Here is a 21,597-nt window from a genome sequence, read left to right on the forward strand (position 1 = left end):
AATCATGGGAGTTGTTTTGTGATGCACCGGCAGATAAATGTGCTCTTATATTGTTTGTGCAGACTGAACTTCTGGATTTAGTTTGAGAAGGTACATGCATGAGACAAACACAGAATATGCTAAATTTGAAGAGGGAAAAATTATTCTGAACAGGTTTGAAGATCTGTGAACTGTTCTGACCCTAAATATTCTAGGAAGCCTGTCCCGTAATTATCCACCTCCGTAGGTTTAATGAAAAACAGCCTCACCCAGGGCACCACCCTGCAATGCTTCCACTCAGATGCCCAGGCACTTTCTGGGTGTATTCTAGAAGCAAATCCATTCTCTGCCAACAAGGCAGTGGACTCCTTCAGAGTAGGCAGGAACACCAATAAAGCAACAGATAAACTTCCCCCGGGGACACTCAGTCCAGGGAAGATATTTATATAGCCCTTCAGGAACTATTATACATACAGAAACTGTTATTAGACAATGTTACATCTAAATATATAGTGCAGAAACAAATAAAAGGTTTGCTTTTCAGGACTTCGGGTCTTGGTTTAATTAGATGATTATCTGCATTCTCTCTTAAAGACCAATGGATTTCCAAACTAAGGTGAAGTGGTAGTGGTAATGGTCATCATCATCGCCATCTATATTCTGCCTTTTAAACAAAACAGAATACAAGGCAGCTTAGTCTGACTTGGTTTGACTTGGGAACTGAACAGGATCTCAGAGTAATTATCATTTGATTTTCCTTTCATGTCTCAAGACAAAATATAAGCTCAACACCAATACTCAGTAATATAAACACTGGTGACACCAACATTCAATTATACTGCATATATAATGGTATTTTGAATAATGAATTCAGAGACAAGAAACCTTTCTTTGCCCTGACACATTATCTAGGGACAACAGTCCTTTATCTTTCCTGACTATTTGAGTTAAAAGGGGATCTGCTTATCATATTAGCCAAGATGTCAATGTAAATTACTGGGGATTAAACTTGCATTGCATTAAGGGGGTAGTATGAGTTTGGTCAACGAAGGACCTAACATTGCAATTATTCAAATTTCTATTGTCGCCACTTCAACTACAACTTTTAAAAAGTCTGGCGAAAAGGCCTGCATTGTTGCTATCATCACTGAGTTTAATGCAGAGACCAAAACAGTACTCACCCTTTTTCAGTGCCCCAAAATTCACTTCCTTTCCAGTGTGTTTACTGCAGTGTGGCTTTAAAGAGGAGCTTCATCATCTAGCATTCCACAAAGCAGGCTTTGTTGCTATGCTGAACAGCAGTAAGAGTGTCCTATGCAAATGTTTGCAATCATGGTTTTTTTTTCCTTCTGCAGGGGGAAACTCCTTTGGAGGAGTCACCTGGTTGAGAAGGTATTCAACCTTTTCCCGGCCTCTCCCTAGAAACCTATGCCTCTCTGAACCGCCTAATCCAGTTTTAGAAATGCTCTAGCCAAATGCTGCAGCCCATAGGTTACACACTAGATGACATTTCCTCAGCAGAAACATTGGTGCAAAGGTAAGGCAGACAACAGTAAACTTAGATACATAACAGGTTTCGGGAACTCTATTTTTAAATGCCCCAAAAAGCTGGATACTGAATGAAATTGAATGCCTATGGCTGAGAGGGTGTATCCACCCAAAGCAGCTCACCTATGTGCCCATGTACTGTCCCTGGCTTATATCAATTCCTGGGCCACAGTTCATATGCCCAGCCAAGCTCCTGCTTTCCAAGTTAAATCTTTAGAATGAGGTTTCCTTTCCAAATATTAAGTACAGTATATATATTTTCCTACATTATAGTATACTGTGATTTGGGCTGCCAATAAACAGAACCACTTTTATTTAGAACAGTCCACTGAAATATTATCCATTCATTTTCATCACACTGTTACCTAGGCATTTATGATGGATGCTTAGATTCAGAGATTTCCATGGCCACATCTACCATGTGACCAGTGAACGCGAATCAAAGCTAGCTTCAAACATCTGCGACCAAACAACAAAATCCCACAAAAGCAGATGAAAAAGGAAAGCCCTTAATGTGTATCAATGCTCTATGGTTTATGTAATTACCATCCAGATCTTAAACAGGTTCCAGGTTTTCCTATGTAATCATCTGCACGGTGAAACCGCTATTTTCAATACTGAAACTGTATTAAATGGTCAGTGTAGATGGAAGCTATTCTGACCACCAAATGTAATGATCCAAAGATATGACTTGCTAAAAAGAAATAGATCAGATAGGAAGAAAGGAGTGGCAACCTTGCATATAAAAGATATATTTATCAGGATATCCATATATTTGAGTGTGAAACGTCAGTGTCAGTGGAGAACATGACGAGCTTTTTGAAAGGAAAAAAAAGCATATAATAGTTTATGTGCATGTATGTGTATTTGTGTATTGTAGAACATTGTTCCAGACTGCCAACTCAGGAGAAATCTTGCTTGATACCTTCCAAGATCAGATGGCTAACCATTAAAAGATGAAATCGGAGTAATGGAGACTTCAGTCACCCTGAAGTCAAACTCTGCTGCTTCTTTTTTAAGATCCCTTGGACAGAAACTCTTGTGGGGATATGAATTTAAGGTAGATATGAGTGACCCAGAAACAAAATACTGAAGGCACAACTGCAAATGGTTTCAATGAGTAAAAAAAATGGGAGGCATCTAAAAAAGAAACAGGGCAGCTACCTAAAATCATTCCAGCTGATCCAGTAGATTAAAATAAGTAAAGAGATTCTATCTAAACATTAGTAAGGTAAAGGTTTCCCCTGACGTTAAGTCCAGTCATGTCTGACTCTGGGGGTTGGTGCTCATCTCCATTTCTAAGCCGAAGAGCCAGCGTTGTCCGTAGACACCTCCAAGGTCATGTGACCGGCATGACTGCATGGAGCACCGTTACCTTCCCGCCGGAGTGGTACCTATTGATCTACTCACGTTGGCATGTTTTCGAACTGCTAGGTTGGCAGAAGCTGGAGCTAACAGCAGGTGCTCACTCCGCTCCCGGGATTTGAACCTGGGACCTTTTGGTCTAAAAGTTCAGCAGCTCAGTGCTTTAACAGTGGGAACAGGTGAGCTCTCCTTTGGACATTTTAAAACATAGGTTGGATGGGCATTTTTCAACATCGCCTTTGGCAGGGATCAGGACAAAACAGCTCTTGCAGCACAGTCCAACTCAAGGATTCCATTAAATGTGAAAACTTCAACGGAAAATTCTGAAAAGAAACAATTACTAATTGGTCCCCTTGACATTACGATTGGAAAAGTTCTATAGATATAACCATACAATTAGAAAGGTATTTTGGGCTCATCAAGTCCAACCCCTGACCAATACAAGATCTCCAGCTAAAGAATTCTTATGAAGGTATCTAGAGAATGAGACCCCACAACCCTCTAAGCCAGTGTTTCTCAAACTCTGCTCCTCTGTGTGTTTTAAACTTCAGCTCCCAGAAATCCCGGCCAGCTAACCAGCTGTCAGAATTGTGAGACTTAAAGTCAAAAACATCTGGAGGAGCACAGTTTGAAAAATTCTATTCTAAGCAATGGTTTCATTCCTAAACTCTTACTGTCAAGAAGTTCCTTTTAATTTTCAGATGAAATCTACTCTCCTGTAACTTCAGATAATTAGATGTGACCTGACACTCTGGGGGAATAAACAAATCAGGCCTCTTCTCCATGACTACTTTTTAGGTATTTAAAGAGTGTAATCATCTCACTCCTCAAGCTTCTCTTTGATGAACTGAATAAGTCCAATTCCTTCAACCTTTCCTCATAAGTTTCTTTCTTCCTATCGCTTATTGTCCTTGTTGCTCTTCTATGAACCTGCTTCTACTTTTCCACATCTTTCTTAAAATGATGCATATAGAACTGAATGTAATACTCCAGATTAGGCCTAACCAATGCAGAATATACTGGGACTATTACTTCCCTCAACTTGGAAATGCTTCTATTAATGCAGAATAAAATGGCACCCACCTTCTTTACTGCAACATCATAGTGCTGACTTATGTTCAACTTCTGAACAACAGTAATCTCAAGGGCTTTTTCACATGTAGTACTGCTTAACAATGTTTATACTTGTGCATTTGGTTTCTGTAATCCAAATATAGTATTTTGCATTTGTCTCTATTGAATTTCAATTTATTAATTTCTGTTTAATTTTCTTGTTCATCAAGGTTCTCCTGAACTCTGTTCATAACTTCTAACATGCTAGCAACCCCTCCCAGATTTGTATCAACTGCAAACTTGATACAGATTACCTCCACCCCATCATCTAAGTAATTGATGAATAATGTTGGAGAGTAATAGATTATTAAGCAGTTAGATTATGAACATTTGGGAAAGAACAAGTGATGACAGACTAACTTTCTCTCCTTACTAGCTTGGAGGAAATGCAAATAGTTGCTAGCTTGGTAGATAACAGTATGGTTGGTTTATATTTTGATTCCCAAAAAGCTTCCAAAAATTCCCTTACAATATTCTTGTTGGCATGCTTATAAAATTATACTGGCCTTGTTTGTGATACTATTACGTAGAGTTAATAGAGGGCTGAATCACTACACAGGAAATATGACATCCATGTTCAAGTATTTGAATCACTGTTACGTAAATGATGGAGCAACTTCATTTTTTGCTTCTCTAAAAGATAGAGCCTGAGCCAACCGGTTCAAACGGTGAGAGAGGTATTTTGACTAAAGGTACTTCCTGGTCACCCATGCTATTTGATAATGGACCATTGGGCACCATCTTAGAAAGAAAGTAGTCATCCAGCCTCTGTCATAGGTACTGGTGGGCTTCCTTCAGTGACAGGAAGTTGGACTGTGTGACCTACAAGATATTTTACAATTATTGAGATCTCTCTCTGACTTCGTCCTTTATAGAGAACCATGACATTTAAAACCATGGTCAAGTATGCCCACGCTAGAGGAAGAAACACAAGTATCATCATTTAGAATTCCCCAAAAACATAGTGTATCATAACAAGTGACAGTACAAACCTTCAAACTACGAGTCTCAAAATAGGACAGTTATCCATGATTCAGAGCATATATAGCCACAATACTTCCTAGTTGCTACCCGAATCAGCTGAAATTTTACATATCAAAGTTAAAAACCCCATTATCTTTAACTTTTGATATGTAATGTTATGGTCTATAATGACTCACCTCCACAGTGTGACTATATGATTTCCTTCGCGATTTCTGCTGTTTACATTTCTAATCTTTACTGAACACAACACTAGCCTCTAAAAGAGACTTTGTTCAAGGTCCCTTAAAACTGGCCAAGTTTAGCCGATTTGCCTCCCTCCCATTTCTGTGTTGTGACAGGAGTTATTTAGTCCCCATACCATCTTTTCTATTGTGGACTGTTCTCCTATTATTTGGCACCATATGCCAGGCACTAGAGAATTTTCCTAATATTAAATCTACATTTTTCTGGTTCAACATAAACCACCAAGGCTTTTCTGTACTTGATCAGTGATAGAAATTGTCCATACATTCCTTGGCCTCTATTTTTTCAAGTGCTGAACCAGACAATTTAATCTCCAAGGAAAGATGTATTCTTGTGATCCTCTCAAAAGTGTAGAATGCCTGTTTCTTGCCTTGGTTTTCTCTATGCTTGCAAATACTTTTGTGAACAATTATGCCACAAACTGAGAACTGTCCCCCAGCCAAGGAACAAGCTGGGCCAAGTAGAGCAGAAAAAATGTGCATTAACAAAAACAAAAACCACCCACCCCCCAAAAACCAAACCATGAAGCTCAATGAATATTTTATTTCAGCACATAAAAATGAAAAGTAATTTCAGTGCTTCACTTTTCATTGTTGAAGCACTGAAAGAAAGAAAAAAGGACACATGTCAGTAAATAAATCCTGTTCAGAATCTAATTCATTGTGAAGATAATGTCTATGAGTTTCTCTGCCCCTTTCAATTTGCTCGGGACTCAGAGTTTGCATCAGCCAGGCTACCAATGCACATTTTCCAGCAGCCCTGCCATGTTGGCACAATTTTCACTAATTCCCTTTACAGTGCTTCATTTATTATGATTAACGCAGAAGAGTACTGTTGATAGATTTTTATCCTCAGCAGCTAATCTTGGTATACAGTATGGGTTCCTATATCCACAGGGGATGCATTCAAAGGCCCCTGCGGATACCTGAAACAGTGGATAATAAGCAAACCCTATATTTTGACTATACGTAGAATGGAAGCACACTATAGAACTGCACTGGAAGAACTACAGAGTCCTAAAAGCATGTTTGAAGGACGGGATATTTTTGGAGCATAAGTAACGGAAACCATGGATATTGAACCCGGGGATAAGGGAGAGGGTCATATTGTATTCAGAAAAGTATTAATAACTCTGAACATCAAAGTGACTGCTTGTGTTATACTACTTAGTGGAGTAAGTCATATGATTGCAAAACATCTCCAAACTCCTACGTACCAAAAAAAAGAAGTGTCCAAAGAAAATTAAATAACAAACTAATGGACTTTTTATGATTTGCTTTTGAAGACAAAGAGGCAGATTTCTTTGTAGATTCCTGAATCTGTAGGAGTATTTTACTATTACACAACATGACAGAGAGAAAGGGAAGAACCGACGTCTTATTTCTGTTACTCATTGTGATCAGTTCCTCCACTTTGATGATGGGAAGAGATTCATAGTTCCCATGCTGGCCATTGTAGTGAGTGTATTAATTTGCTTCCTTGAAGAAGAAGAAATCAAACCAACATGAAAGACAAAGTTCAGAGCCACCCAGATGCAGCAATTCTAGGGGTCACCAGATGTACACCAGCCTGTCCTGAACAATTTAGAAGCCCAAGGCCTGGGAAAGAGCATGTCAGGAAAGAATAGACAGGAAAGGTGCAGGGAGGGGCCACCTATGAGCAACTATGATGATGTTTCTATAGCAGCCCAGATATAAATGGTTTATCATGGCTTCTTAATATTAAACAAGTTGTACTATCTACTCTTGCAATAGAAATAACATCCCATGGATGACTAGAAGATTTGGGAGTGTTCTAAAAATCCTGCATAGTTAGCTTGAAGCCATCATCTGAAAAGTATACAATTAGACCACTCGAGTGTAACGAACATTTTCTGTAAATGGCACTGAAGATACATGTCATTTCCTCAATGCACAATCCTGACTAGGCCCCAAGGCCCACTGCCCCTCTTACTACCTCCTTTCAGTTTGGTACAACAGACCTCTGTATCCCAAATCTTCTTGTTGACTGATCAGAATGTACTGATAATTAGCTTTACATGCGTGTGTACCTTCAAGTCACCTATTAATTTATGGTGACACCATGAATTTGATAGGATTCTCTTAGGTAATAAATGCTCAGAGGTGATTTTTCCCATTCCTTCCTCTGAAATGTAGCCTACTGCATCTGCATTCAATTATAGCTTGGTGGAATCCTATCCAACTATTAACCAGGACTGACATTGCTTAGTTTCCAAGATCATACAGGATCTGGTGCCCTGAAGGTATTTAGAGAGTAGTATAATTTTTTTACTTCTGTTTAAATTATGCCCTGATGCCGGTTACAGCTTTTTCTTTATAATTTGCCTGCCTTGAGGTAAAGGGATTGCTACAAGACAAACCTGTTTATGCTTTGTGGGACAGTATGTTCAACATTTTCATCAAGAGGGGCTTTTCATCTAAAAGTCCAATAAAGTTCTTCACTACCTTCTAGCCTGGTTTATATGATCAGCAGTAACAGGTAGCAAATTTTCCGTGGATTGTATCAGTTCAGCTTGCTTGTCAAGCTTTGTGTTTCTGAACATCCTCTAATTTTTCAAAGTGTTCACAAAACAGGCCACATCAGAAAGAAAGCTAAGCTAGATCCTTTCTTCCTTACATTTACAGAAACATGGTGTTTGAGCATGTGGCAACAGCTAATAGAAACAACCTAACTTTTTTAACAAAATTGTATACCATGCCACATACTAACAAAGCTTTGGAGACCTCATTATTGCTCAGGAACCCAGGATGCATAGAGGCATCTATGTTATTTCTGCCCAAAATTTTCCTCCTTAAGACAATGGACATAAAGAACCATTTTAATTTTAAAAAATCAAGCAGTGATTCTAAAACTGCTCCACTGGTAGACTTGATTCCCTCTTAAGAAAAAAAATATTCCCACATAATGCTCATCAATCAAGCACAACTGTGTAATGTAAAGCTTTCTCTCAAAGTGTTTCTTTGATAAATATTTACAGTGACTTAATAAAAGACAGGATTTTTGCACAGAAAACAAACCATAGTATATTCTCTCCTTGGCAATGTAGTCACATGTCCTATAACTAGAGAACACAGTTTGTCTACTTTAAAACAATCATATTGATCAAGCACATACATATGATGCGCACGTTAGAAGAAGTGTGACACTAAGAAGTGTGCAATTGATAGGCTCAAGAGGAATGATATCACCAGCATTCATCAACTGCAGAAAAACTTATACCAAAACCATTCAAATTGACAGTATTGGTTCAAATTATATAATTACCACTCTTGACAAGCACACTCTATAGGCCCTTTGCCTCCTGTCTTGTCAACACTGGGCCCGGTTGCTTGCTGAGGTTTGGTCTAGGATGCTGCCAAAATCCATGGATGTTTATGTTTCATATATACAATACTGTATTAAAATGGCATTCCTTTTATAAAATGGCAATCAAGTGCTGAAGAAAATCTGTGGATCTGCGTAATGGAGGGTGGCTACACCAAGGTATGCCTACATATCAGTATAGTGCTCAGCGAGCAGCAAAATCAAAATATTCTTTTTGTATTTTTCCCCTGAGTATTTTAGAGTCATGGTTTGCTGAATCCATGGAGGAGAATCCATGAATATGAAGAACTGGCTGTATGGCTCATGCAATGCTGTCAATTTCCACAGTGGCCACAACCGAGCCAAACCCTGGGTGAGGGGTTAGTGCAGCCCCAGCGACTCTAAGTCATCCACCCTCACTTTGGGAAGAAATTTCAGCCACTTTGCATTGCTATCACATTGCTCCCACTCCCCATCCCACCTCGCCCAACACATACCGCTTATAAACGAAGACTCATGATCTCATACCAGAAGCATAGCACGTCTCTGTGGGCTGTCCAATTCACAGTTTTAATCCCAGGTTTTCTATTTCAGTCACCCACTCTCTAACCTTCTGTCAGCCAGCCATTTTATAAATGGAGGCATTGCTTCTCAAGAAGGTTCTAGTTTTGGATCATTAAGTCTGTTCATGAGTGCAACCAGCTCCATTTAGATGTTGGCAGGAGAGCGCAGATGTAGAGAGAGTAAGCTCTGTGTAGTCATCTAGCAAGTTCTGTGACTTCCTAGAATAGCAGTTGCAGCCAACTTTGGCAAATGCCAAAGACCTCAGCCTGGAAAAAGCAGTATCTATGGAACCCTTAACAACAGAAAACCCACACGATAAAAATATCAGAGAAATAATTTTAAAATGTAAAAAGAAATGTATGCCTTCTTTTGGAAATATCTACAGTGTGCTACTTTGTATTAAAAATTGTATTCTTTATCAAGGAATTTACAAAGAACTCCTTTTCCAATCTCCATAGAATTGGGGTTGCATTGTTGTGTTACATCCCAAATTCCCAAGTACAGACACTTAACAAAACAATCCCACAAGAAAGCCAGCAATAAACAGAATCGGAAGCTCTTGCAGAAGAAATTGTTTTAGTTTTGAGCTGTTGCTCTCCTCAAGCAAAGTCCATTTGGTAGTTAAATATTTCAAAATGCCGAGCTGGATAAAAACCATGTTTAAAGCAATTCTTTCACCAACCAGAAAGTTAGCTACATACTATGAATTCAGTTATAACTGGACTGTGTACTGACCAACTTTGACATTTCTTTTAGCATTCCAGTTTACTCACGCAAATCAGCAGGACAATTCTTTTTCAAAAATATGACAACCAAGAAAATATTTACGTAGAACTATCCTACAATTTCTACTAGCATTTGAGCAATTTTGGGAATTACACCTATACATTTCTGCTCACTCTTACATAGCTCACCTAAGACTGTTGCTAAACCTATTAAATCAGAATTATCTCAATTTTCATTTGGAAATACTTGAATATCAAGACTGGAATGTACCAAACTAAATATTGTATGGGCAAATTGTATCTCAAATTTTGTTTACACAAGTACCCAACCAATAGTATTATACCAAATCAATTAAGGGAGATATAAGGGAAAGAGATACTTGTAACAATTACTGAGACAGTTTATGTAAAAAAGCTTGATAGGGCAACTTACAAAAGGATGAATATGTAAGAGTTCCTATCAACCTGAAGACTATAGTCTGCTAGGTTAATTTTTAGAATAGAGCACCATACAGCCATTTTTAAATTCTCACTTTCATGACTTGTGCAAGATATTTTGACAAGATTGTTCCTGGCACAGCTATTTCAGATGCCACAGAACACAGATCTTGCCTTAACTTGTAATGAAGTTATGGCATGTCAGCCTATCAGAAAAGCACATTTGCACCATTGTGGTAAGCTACAGAAGAAATGTCAATACTATAATACTGTAAAACATAAAAACAAACATTTCAAGGCAGTGCTTTCTCTTTAAAACATGCATTACTTAGGCATTTTCCAGTACAGTTCTGACACAAACAAGCTAAATTATGTCTCTGCTCATCTGCTGACATGGCAGCTCAATATTATGGGTTAGTACTGGGCCCGTAATTGGCTAGAAACAATTCTGCAGGAAGCATTTTGTGGTCAGCATTGGGCTCAAAGACTGTGGATCAAGCAAGACAAGTCTTAGCACAAATGACTAGCAGGGCAGGCAGCCAACATTCTCACCTCTCCCTTCTTCCCATCAGAAATACAAAATGCCAAATAATATGTCAGTGTAAAAGGAGAGAGATGGGAAGGCCAACTTCTGCATTCTCAAGAGCATTTCTTCCAATGTTTGGAAAAAGCATGTGCCAATTTATGGCAACCCCAAGAATTTTATAGGGTTTAAAGGCAAAGCATACACAAAAGTGGCTTTGCCCGTTCCTTTCTCTGAAAAATATTCAATAGCACCTGGTATTCATTGGCAGCATCCCATCTGAATACTAGTTTCCAAGATCAGGCAGGATCTAGTGCCTTTGGGATACAGTACTTAAATGCCCAAAAAGTACCCTTTAAACAATACTGTCTCCAACTGGTCATGATGGCTGGGGGAGTTTGGGAGCTGCAGTTTGAGAAGCAATATTTTGCATTCCACGAAACCTTTGTGCCATTCCAGAAATTTATTTGCCAATCAACACAAATATAATTGCTAATCAGGCCTTCATAACATAGCTAGTGGTCCCAGACAGTACCAGCATCCAAGTTTGGAAAACAAAGCTCAGAACTTTAGCCTTTTTTATTGCAACAGTGTGAAGTTTCACAAAGCCATTATCACTGTATCTTCAAAGGGAGGCTAATATCTTTCACAGTTAAAGGTTACAAGCAGGTTAACAAAAAAGCAAAACAAAACCCCACATTAGCACATGCTGTTATGTTGCAACTGTGTTCTCCAGGATAAGACACCATAAATGAATCTTCCTGTAGAGCTACAGGATGGTCTTAGCCACCAGGTGAAAACTACTGAAGCCTCTGGAAAACCTTGTAGGCGAAGTTGCAGCTTCTGCCTAAGACATTATGTCCTATGTGGACCACAAATAGCCTGTTTAAGTTTGAACTTGTTGTTCACTTTTACTCATTTGACATAACCTTATTAACTAAAGCACGACAGAGTAATGTTTCACTCTTCCCTATAAAAAGACCCATCAGGAAAAGATGAGCTACCCTTTCTGTGATGGATATAGATGTTAAATAGCTGACTACTAGAAAACAGAGTCTATGAACTATTACTGTTTATATTAATAACAGTATATTAAACACACTGTATTATTTAGGAAATACAAAAGTGTATAAAGTAGAAGCTTTCACCTGAAAGATACATCAGAATTAGATGAGGGCAGGATCAAATTCACTTTTGCATTAACACTCATGCACCAGAAATGTAAAAACCCAAACTTTTAATAAGTGAGTTATGACTATGCTGAAGTTACAACATATCAAAGATTAGAGATTTTTTTACTGTTGTGATCAAGAAAGTAACAGGATTTAGTGTACAATACCCCCAGTGGCGCAGCAGATTAAGCTGCTGAACTGTTGAACTTGCGGTCCAAAAGGTTGGCAGTTTGAATCTGGGGAGTGGGGTGAGCTTCCGTTGTTAGCCCCAGCTTTGAACTGCCAACCTAGCAGTTCAAAAACAAGTAAATGTGAGTAGATCAATAAGTACGACTAGATTTAATGTTAAAGGGAAACCTTTACCTTTCTTTTATTTCCTGAATCCACTCTGAATTCTGGTGTTACCCCAAAAGGGGAGACCTACTAACAATCAGAATATTTAACTTATGGATTCTTGGCATCATGGTTTGCAGAAATATAGCATGAGATTTTTTTTCATCTCAATACATTACATTGAGTGGTAGACAAAATATTCTGATACTTTAAAGCAAATTGTTGCAGTATTTTTCCTCACCTTTGCCTAAAAATTGTACATGGCAAGTGGCTTAGATTAGAGATCATGTTTACAATTCGTCAGGGACATAATTAAATAATATCAACATTGTAAATCTACTTCTATGTGGATTGTGCTGAACGGTGGGACTCAGGACAATGTTATGTCCTAATACATGAGAGTTAGGACCATGCCACTACATATACCCATTGCTAATGGGGGGCAAACCAAATCACCATATTGTAGTTCTTAATGCTTAGGCAGGTCCTTCGGAGTATTAAAGGAGCAAACAATTCAGTTTTCTGACATCTGGCTCAATAATAGAGTATTAGATACATGGCAGTAATTGCTCAAGATTACAAGAGCTCACATAAGAAGCACCCTAGATCTGATAGATTTTAGTATTTAAAGGATCTGTAGTAAGTGTCCATCTTTAGGAATCTTTTAAATCTTCCAATAATAACAACAACAACAACTTTATTCTTATATCCCGCCACATTCTCCCTGAAGGGACTCGGGCGGCTTACATGGGGACCAATCCCAGCATAAACAAAGGTTGTAAGGTAAACACAATTTAAAAATATATAACAAATTAACATTATAATTAAAACAATTAAAACCAGAAAGCAAAAACATCATAAAAACACATCAACCAACATCAACAACCAGTAGCCAGAAGAAGTGGGCATATTCAGATTTGAGCGGGCAGGACAAGGGCTAGTGCAAAACGCAGACTATAAGGCCGGGGCTGGGAGTAAAGTGTTGAAAAAGCCAAGACAATAAATTAGGGCTAAGCGGACATGATCAGGAGCTAAATTGTCATTCAAATGGAACATTGGAACATCCAAGTTTTCAAGTCTTTTAGGAAGGTGGACTGAGTCTAATCAAATTATACAAGTCTACAATACAACAGAAACAACCAGAGTTCTCACTCTAACTTCAACAAAATCTTGCATTCTAAGCTGAAATTAATGAAAATTATTTTATAAGCAAAATGCAACACAAGTTTCTAAGACTAAGCCTTTGTATATTCTGTCAATTGATTCCAAAGGCTAAGATACATAAAAGAAAAGAGAGGTGAACAAAATAAAGAAAAGGTCTTAATTGCACAAAAAGGGCCAACTGACTGGCATTCCACAGACACAACAGGACCAAGCTACAATCACAACCAGAAACTGAATCCTATCCCTATTTTAATGACTATTTATGTAATGCTCTTCACAAATGTTCCCCCACTTGTATTCACACTGTTGACCAAAATATTAATTTACTGCAGCTCACCAAGAAACAACCATGCCTCTGAGATTAGGGTGAGGGCATATTAGTTGCCCTTAGCAGAGACCCGGGCAGAAGCATGTTTCTTCAGCAGGGAGAAGTCTACAGGAAACTACCGGAGCCATCAGGAAATCTTAATATATCAGACCCAGAGCTAAGATCCGAACAACAAGTTCTACACCTGTCAGATGGTCAAATTGTAAACTTAAGTCTACCCATAATTTAATAACTTCTGGTCAGTAAAGAAGACAAGGTTGTACATAATGCTGGATCTGAGGGGGTTTTTTTCAGATGGCAATGAGCTTTTTCCTCCTGTCAAGTGGTGATATTGTAAACTCAGCTCAATTGGAGACCTTCTCAATCCTCTTCTCCTGGTCCTCCTTCACAATTTTTAAGCAAGGCTTCAGTCAGTCATCCACTTAACAAATTCAGTAGTCTCACCTTGTTTGTGAATAGAAGTGGGTCTTTTCCTCTCCAATGAGAGAAACAGTTCTCTTTGGTGTTGCAAAATTCCAAAGCAGATGCCCAGTCTGGGCACTTTCTCACCCTCCAGCGCCTGTGCAGTGCGCCAGTGCAGCTACTCAGTCATACTGCTCTCTGCTTCTCAGGCTTCCCACACATTACAGCTGATGGCTCTAAGGCAGTTGCGTGGGAGAAGAGAAAGCAGGTGCAATCAGGCCACCAGTCTCCTGATTCCCAATTCATAAAGCCTTCTGTGGAAGCCCAGAACATAGCAGCCAACTCAGCACTAAAGCCAACAACAAAGCAAGACTAGAAAGTCCATGTCAAACTAGTAGCCCCTGCAAATAAAAAGAGAGGCAGAGAGAACACAAGACCAACGTGTGACCCACTACATATGTTGGGCTGGATACAATTTCAATGAAGCCTCTAGTGCCCCCATTGCTCTCAGTTATCCGAAAGATTGAAGAACGCATACCTCCCTGTGTAATCAATGGGAAATCTGGCAACTTAGCTCAAGTACATTTCCCCAGCCAATAAAACCATTTCCAGTAAATATTTGTTTTGCTAATGCATTGCAGTTACGTGTGACACATAGAGGCAGTGATATTCTACATTTTACAAAGTGGTATATTGAGCTTATAGTGGACACAACCATGGCTCTCCAAATAATCCAAGCCAGTTTATACCTCAGAGTGGCTAGGCTTCAACATATAAGGATGACAAGCAGAAGCTAGTGGTCTAATTTGCTATAAGACTTAACATACTAGAAGCATGTAGGTGTCATGCATTTTCGAACTCAGGCTATTGCCAAAACAAGAAAATAAAGATGATATGGCTCAAACTGGTGGCTGATTCAGAAATACACTGAAAGGAGAAATATTAAATATTTCTTTAACAGCCATTCATTAAAAGACTAGGAAGAAAAAAGAAATCTCCACTAAAGCATAATATTCTAGTTGTGCAAAGGGCTCAGAGGAATTCAATTCCTAATCCTTCCAGAGATTAGCTTACACCTAGAAACAGGTAGTTCCAACCAGCAGTTTTCATTTAACCTCCTTGTATCACAGTTCCCGCTCCTCTGAATGTCAAAGTCAGTCTAATTAAATGAACACATGCTTTTTAATTAAGAAGATGGAAGCGAGACTCAGAGATGTGTACTAACAATCCCTAGAACACCAGACATTCCCAAAGACATTCAAATAGGCTCCGATAGATTTTAATATGACTCTGGTACGTTATTTTTAAATGAGAAATGCGGGAGTAACTTGGAGCCTTCAGTCTTCTCTCTTTGACCAACCCCTCAAAGAAACATTTTGTTAAGTGCGACAAGCAAGGAAGGATTTAGCTGGCAGAGAAAGCTGTCAAACTGGTTCACAGCATGTACAGTTTGCAAAGCTCTCTGACATTTATTTTGAGGAGCTTCTGACCTCTTCTGTGACCAAGAAAGGACAAACCACAGATGGTCTTTTCCCTTCGCCAAATCAGTATTAAGTTCCCCTGTGCGAGAATACCAGGGCAGCACATTAGCATCTTTCCTCCACAGTCGAGAATAACCCAAAACTTCTAAAGCTAGATAACACAGTCACATAGGAAATATGTGCCCATATTTCAGTCTTCAACTGAATGCTAGTCAATCTACAGATTAATTACAAATTACAGTATCTGCTGTTACAGACACACATGTCTTAGCATCACAAGGGGTAGTCATGATCTATCAGAACAAGACTACAATAGTGTAGTTCTTCATCATGCCCTTCATCATGTGCCAAAAAGTGGACTGTTTACACAGAATTCACATCTGTACAAGGTATAGTTTGGAATCAACCCCCTCCACCATTCTCTCCTGCCTTCTTTCCCCTTTTGTCCATTTTCCCAATATCTCTTCTTTTCCAAGGATAGCTTCTTCTGATTTTAGACCCTGAAACAGTTTGGTCCTAAGTGCCAGTTCCCAAAGCATGCCAAACATGAAATCAGAAAAGCCAAGTACCTCTTCCAGTCTGCCTCTGTCCTTGCACTGATTGCAGCAATGTGAAATGCTATTGTGGTTGGAGTTTCCTATGTAGGCAAATCAAACCACCCCCCTCTATTGAAAAAAAAAACAACTATTTTGCTTCTCTGTGGGTAAATTGGTACAGATATGAGCTTCTGGATGTGTATTTTCCTACATGGTAGGGAGTTGGGCTGGATGACCCTTGTGGCCTCTTCCAATGCTCTGATTCTATATGATCATGGAATCATAGAATCATAGAGTTGGAAGAGACCTCACGGGCCATCCAGTCCAACCCCATTCTGCCAAGAAGCAGGAAAATCACATTCAAAGTACCCTCGATAGATGGCAATCCAGCCTCTGTTTAAAAGCCTCCAAAGAAGGAGCCTCCACCACACTCCGGGGGAGAGAGTTCCACTGCTGAACAGCTCTCACAGTGAGGAAGTTCTTCCTAATGTTCAAGTGGAATCTCCTTTCCTGTAGTTTGAAGCCATTGTTCCGCATCCTAGTCTGCAGGGCAGCAGAAAACAATCTTGCCCCTCCTTCTTATGACTTCCCCTCACATCCTGATACATGCCTATCATGTCTCCTCTCAGCCTTCTCTTCTGCAGGCTAAACATGCCCAGCTCTTTAAGCCGCTCCTCAGAGGGCTTGTTCTCCAGACCCTTGATCATTTTAGTCACCCTCCTCTGGACACATTCCAATTTGTCCACATCTCCCTTCAATTCTGTGGCACCCAGAATTGGACATAGTATTCCAGGTGTGGTCTGTCCAAGGCAGAATAGAAGGGTAGCATGACTTCCCTAGATCTAGACCAGGCATGGGCAAATTTGGACCCTCTGGGTATTTTGGACTTCAACTCCCACAATTCTTAACAGCCTACCTGGAGGGCCCACGTTTGCCCATGCCTGATCTAGACACTATAGTCCTATTTATGCAGAACAAAATCCCATTGGCTTTTTTGTCGCTGCATCGCATTGTTGGCTCATGTTTAACTTGTTGTCCAAGAGGACTCCAAGATCTTTTTTCACCTGTACTGCTGTCGAGCCAGACGTGCCCCGTTCTTTATCTTTGCATTTCATTTTTTCTGCCCAAGTGGATTATCTTGCCTTTGCCCCTGTTGAACTTCATTTTGTCCTTCCCACTCACATCCAAAATGCAGCCCCTGGAACTAAAGAAAATGGGTTCTGGAATGGGCCCAAATCGCCTCTCTCTCTCTTCCTGGAGCTGCCAAACTCCACTGGAGGCCTGCAGCAGCTCTGACTCTTTTCCATTTGGGAAGGAGAGAAGGAAGGAAGGAAGCTCACCGCAGAGCCTCCACAAAGGAGCTCTGTGGCCTTCTCTCTCTCTCTCTCTCCCATTCCCCACTAATCAAAAGAGGCTGTTCCGGAAGAGAGAAAGAAAGAGGGGTCCCTACTTCAAGAGAAGAAGAGTTAGGGAAGAGGGAGAGGGCATAAAGGAGGACGCTGCTGATTCACTCCTCCCTAAGAACAACTCCCAACTGGGCGCGCCTCTCTGTCCTTTGGGGAGAGAAACTCATGCCCGAAGAGCCTTGGGCAGGCATGGGCAAACTTTGGCCTTCCAGGTGTTTGGGACTTCAACTCCCGCCGTTCCTAACAGCTTAAGCGGCTGAGGGGAAAAAGGAAGGGGCCCGAGGCTGTTAGGAACGGCGGGAGTTGAAGTTCCAAACACCTGGAGGGCCAAAGTTTGCTCATGCCTGCCCTAGCCACTGGTCACCCAACTCCACCACCCCTCGAAGGGAGCAAAGGCGGCGCAGAAAGAGAGTTCCTCCAAGCAGCAACAGCTGTCTGCCCCGAGGAAAGACAATCTCCCTCCGCCTCGTGGGTTGCTAAGGGAGCAAGCAGAAGGCACAAGGCAAGGGGGGGGGCACCCGAATCCAACTTCTATCTCTCTCTCTCTCTCTCGCTCTCCAAACTCGAAGTGCACTTACCTCTCTCGGAGGCTGCTCTGGAGTCTCCCGCTCAGGCCGAGAGAGAGCCCCGGGGCTCGTCCGGAGCCGGGAGCTGCCTCTTTATCCGCGGGTGGGGGCCGTCGGGGAGGCTCTGGCTCCAGCGCTTCAGTCCGCCTCCCGCCCGCTCGCCTGCCTTGCCTCCTCCCTCCCACTCCCTCTCTCCCTCGCCCCTCCCCCGTATTTCAAGCTCTAGGGAGGAGGGGGGGGTCTGGCCCGAGCCAGCCCCCTTCCCAAGCGGTGGGCGGGTTCAGGCAGACCCCTTGGAGGCTCTGAGGGGGGCTTGGAAAAAGAAGAGGAGGAGGAGGCGCAAAAGGAGCGCCTGGGTTTCTTCTTCCACCCAGGAAGGAAGGAAGGAAAGAAGGAGGGAGGGAAGAAGTCTAGGAGCGCCTGATCCAATTAGCCTGGGGATGAGCAGAGGCCCGGCCCAGCGGGGGCAGAGCTGGACACTCAGAAGACTTTTAAACCGCGAGAGTGCTTCTGTGCGTGGCAAGAGTCCACTATCCTCGGCAGCGCGGAGCCAGGACTCGGCTTTCTCAGCTGGTCGGCTGTGAGCGAGGGAAGCTTCCACTCCTCCCTAAGGCACAATTCATGGAATCACAGAGCCGGAAGAGACCACAAGGACCCTCCAGTCCATGCGGGAAAAGCACAATCAGACCACCCTCGACAGATGGCCATCCAGCTTCCGCTTAAAACTCCCTACTAGGCTCTGAGGCAGCTCAGAAAGTTCTTCCTAACACTCGTAACAACAACCCTTATGTCAGACTACACAGAGAAGCCACTGAAATCCACAAGCATGTGGACAATTTCAACAGAAAGGAAGAAACCAGGAAAATAACAAAATCTGGCTACCAGTATTTAAAAAAAACCCTCTAAAATCAGGACAGTAAATAAAGAACATCACTCTGAAAACGGGAATTTCAGACAGGAAACCATCAGGGCCAACTAACACCTCCCAACGAATGATCCCCCAGGCAGGAATCAGCCAGGCCTTGAAGCTGCAATAATAATAATATAATAATAACTCGGGCAGCTTACATATGACACAAGGTGCCTAAAACAACACATAAAATAAACACAGTACAATATAAAACAAAACTACTAGTACAGTAGAGTCTCACTTATCCAACATTCGCTTATCCAATGCATTTTTGGAGTCAATGTTTTCAATACATCGTGATATTTTGGTGCTAAATTCGTAAATACAGTAATTACTACATAGCATTACTGCATATTGAACTACTTTTTCTGTCAAATTTGTTGTATAACATGATGTTTTAGTGCTTAATTTGTAAAATCATAACCTAATTTGATGTTTATTAGGCTTCTCCTTAATCTCTCCTTACTATCCAACATATTCGCTTATCCAATGTTCTGCCAGCCCATTTATGTTGGATAAGTGAGACTCTACTGTATATAAATAAGGCCTTTCAATGCTAATCAAGGTGATTAATTGCAACATTTACACTTGTCTCCAAGAGACAAGTTCATTCTCCCATGCTGGACCTTCCACAGATATATAAACCTCCCTTGCCTTGTTTCCGACAGACCTCACATCCTCTGAGGATGCCTGCCATAGATGTGGGCGAAACGTTAGGAGAGAATGCTTCTGGAACATGGCCATACAGCAACCCAGTAATTCCGGCCATGAAAGCCTTCAACAACACAGTTCTTCCTAATGTTTAGGCTGAATCTTTTCCCCCTGAAATCTGAATCCATTGCTCCCTTGTGTCCTAGTCTGCAGGACAGCAGAAAACAAGCTTGTCTCCTCCTCAATGTGACATCCTTTCAACTATTTGAACCTGACTCTCATGTCCCCTCTCAGCCTTCTTTTGTCCAGCTGAACATATCAGCCTCCCTCAGCCCTTCCCTTTCTCATAGGGCATGACTTCCAAGCCTTTGGTCATTTTGGTCTCCCTCTTCCCTTCAATCTCCTCTTAAAAAAGAAAAGAGAAAACAAGTGGTGAGATTTTAATTTTTTTACTCAGAAGTAAAGGAAATACAGATAATACAAAGAAAGCCGATTTTCATCCTATATAGCACTAGCTGTGCCCGGCCACGCGTTGCTGTGGTGAAGTATGGTGGTATGGGAAATAAAGTATTGAGGAATTGGTGGTAGTTAAGGTCAAGGGTAAAGGTTTTCCCCTGACATTAAGTCCAGTCATGTCTAATTCTGGGGGTTGGTGCTCATCTCCATTTCTAAGCCGAAGAGCCGGCGTTGTCCATAGACTCCTCCAAGGTCATGTGGGATGACTACATGGAGCGGCGTTACCTTCCCGCCGGAGCAGTACCTATTGATGCACTCACATTTGCATGTTTTCGAACTTCTGGGTTGGCAGAAGCTGGGGCTAACAGTGGGGGCTCTCTCCGCTCCCCCAATTCAAACCTGTGGCCTTTTGGTCCAGAAGTTCAGCAGCTCAGCACTTTAACACGCTGCGCCATCAGGGGATATTATTTCCTAAAGGTTGTGAATATACAATATTTCTGATTGGTTTTTTTTGTTTGTTGGAGGCAAGTATGAATGCTGCAATTAGAAAAAATGATTAGGATGTAATGGCCTTGCAGCTTTAAAGCCTGGCTGTTTCCTCCCTGAGTGAATTTTTTGTTGGGAGGTGTTAGCTGGCCCTGATTGTTTCCTGTCTGGAATTCCCTTGTTTTCAGAGTGGTGTTGTTTGCGATATTTTATGTGCTTCTACTGTCTGTGGCCCTGAGAAAACAGAGGATTTGCCTGATTTTAATGATGGGAATACTTTGTTGGGAGGTGTTAGCTGGCCCTGATTGTTTCCTGTGTGGGATTCCCCTGTTTATTTACTGTCCTGGTTTTAGAGATTATATTGTTCTGCATTATTCTATCCCAGTAATTATTTCATATTAAAGAAGAATCTCACTTATCCAACATTCGCTTATACAATGTTCTGGATTATCCAACGCAGTCTGCCTTTTCATAATCAATGTTTTTGTAGTCAGTGTTTTAAATTCATTGTGATATTTTAGTGGTAAATTTGTAAATACAGTACAGTAGAGTCTCACTTATCCAACATAAACGGGCCGGCAGAACGTTGGATAAGCGAATATGTTGGATAATGAGGAATTAAGGATAACCCTATTAAACATCAAATTAAGTTATGATTTTACAAATTAAGCACCAAAACATCATGTTAGACAACAAATTTGTCAGAAAAAGTAGTTCAGTACACAGTAATGCTATATAGTAATTACTGTATTTATGAATTTAGCACCAAAATATCACGATATATTGAAAGCATTGACTACAAAAATGTGTTGGATAATCCAGAACGTTGGATAAGCGAGTGTTGGATAAGTGAGACTCTACTGTAATTACAACATAGCATTACTGCGCATGGAACTACTT

General features: G+C 40.8%; 1 protein-coding gene across 5 annotated transcripts in view; it reads right to left on the reverse strand.

Annotated features, from left to right (window-relative positions):
• Window positions 1–18,564, reverse strand: part of pacsin3 (protein kinase C and casein kinase substrate in neurons 3) — a 40,239-nt gene extending 21,675 nt beyond the window's left edge. For 2 of the 5 annotated variants that reach the window (XM_008104991.3, XM_003214598.4), the window contains exon 1: window positions 18,207–18,562. The gene's annotated coding sequence lies outside the window, so the exon portion shown is untranslated. Of the gene's footprint in view, window positions 1–14,247; window positions 14,404–18,206 lie in introns of those variants that run through there. The other 3 variants (XM_008104979.3, XM_008104973.3, XM_008104984.3) reach the window with 3 other exon arrangements.
• Between the last annotated feature and the right edge of the window lie 3,033 nt (window positions 18,565–21,597).

This window comes from Anolis carolinensis, chromosome 1, assembly GCF_035594765.1.
Source record: "Anolis carolinensis isolate JA03-04 chromosome 1, rAnoCar3.1.pri, whole genome shotgun sequence".
Taxonomy (NCBI): Eukaryota; Metazoa; Chordata; class Lepidosauria; order Squamata; family Dactyloidae; genus Anolis; species Anolis carolinensis.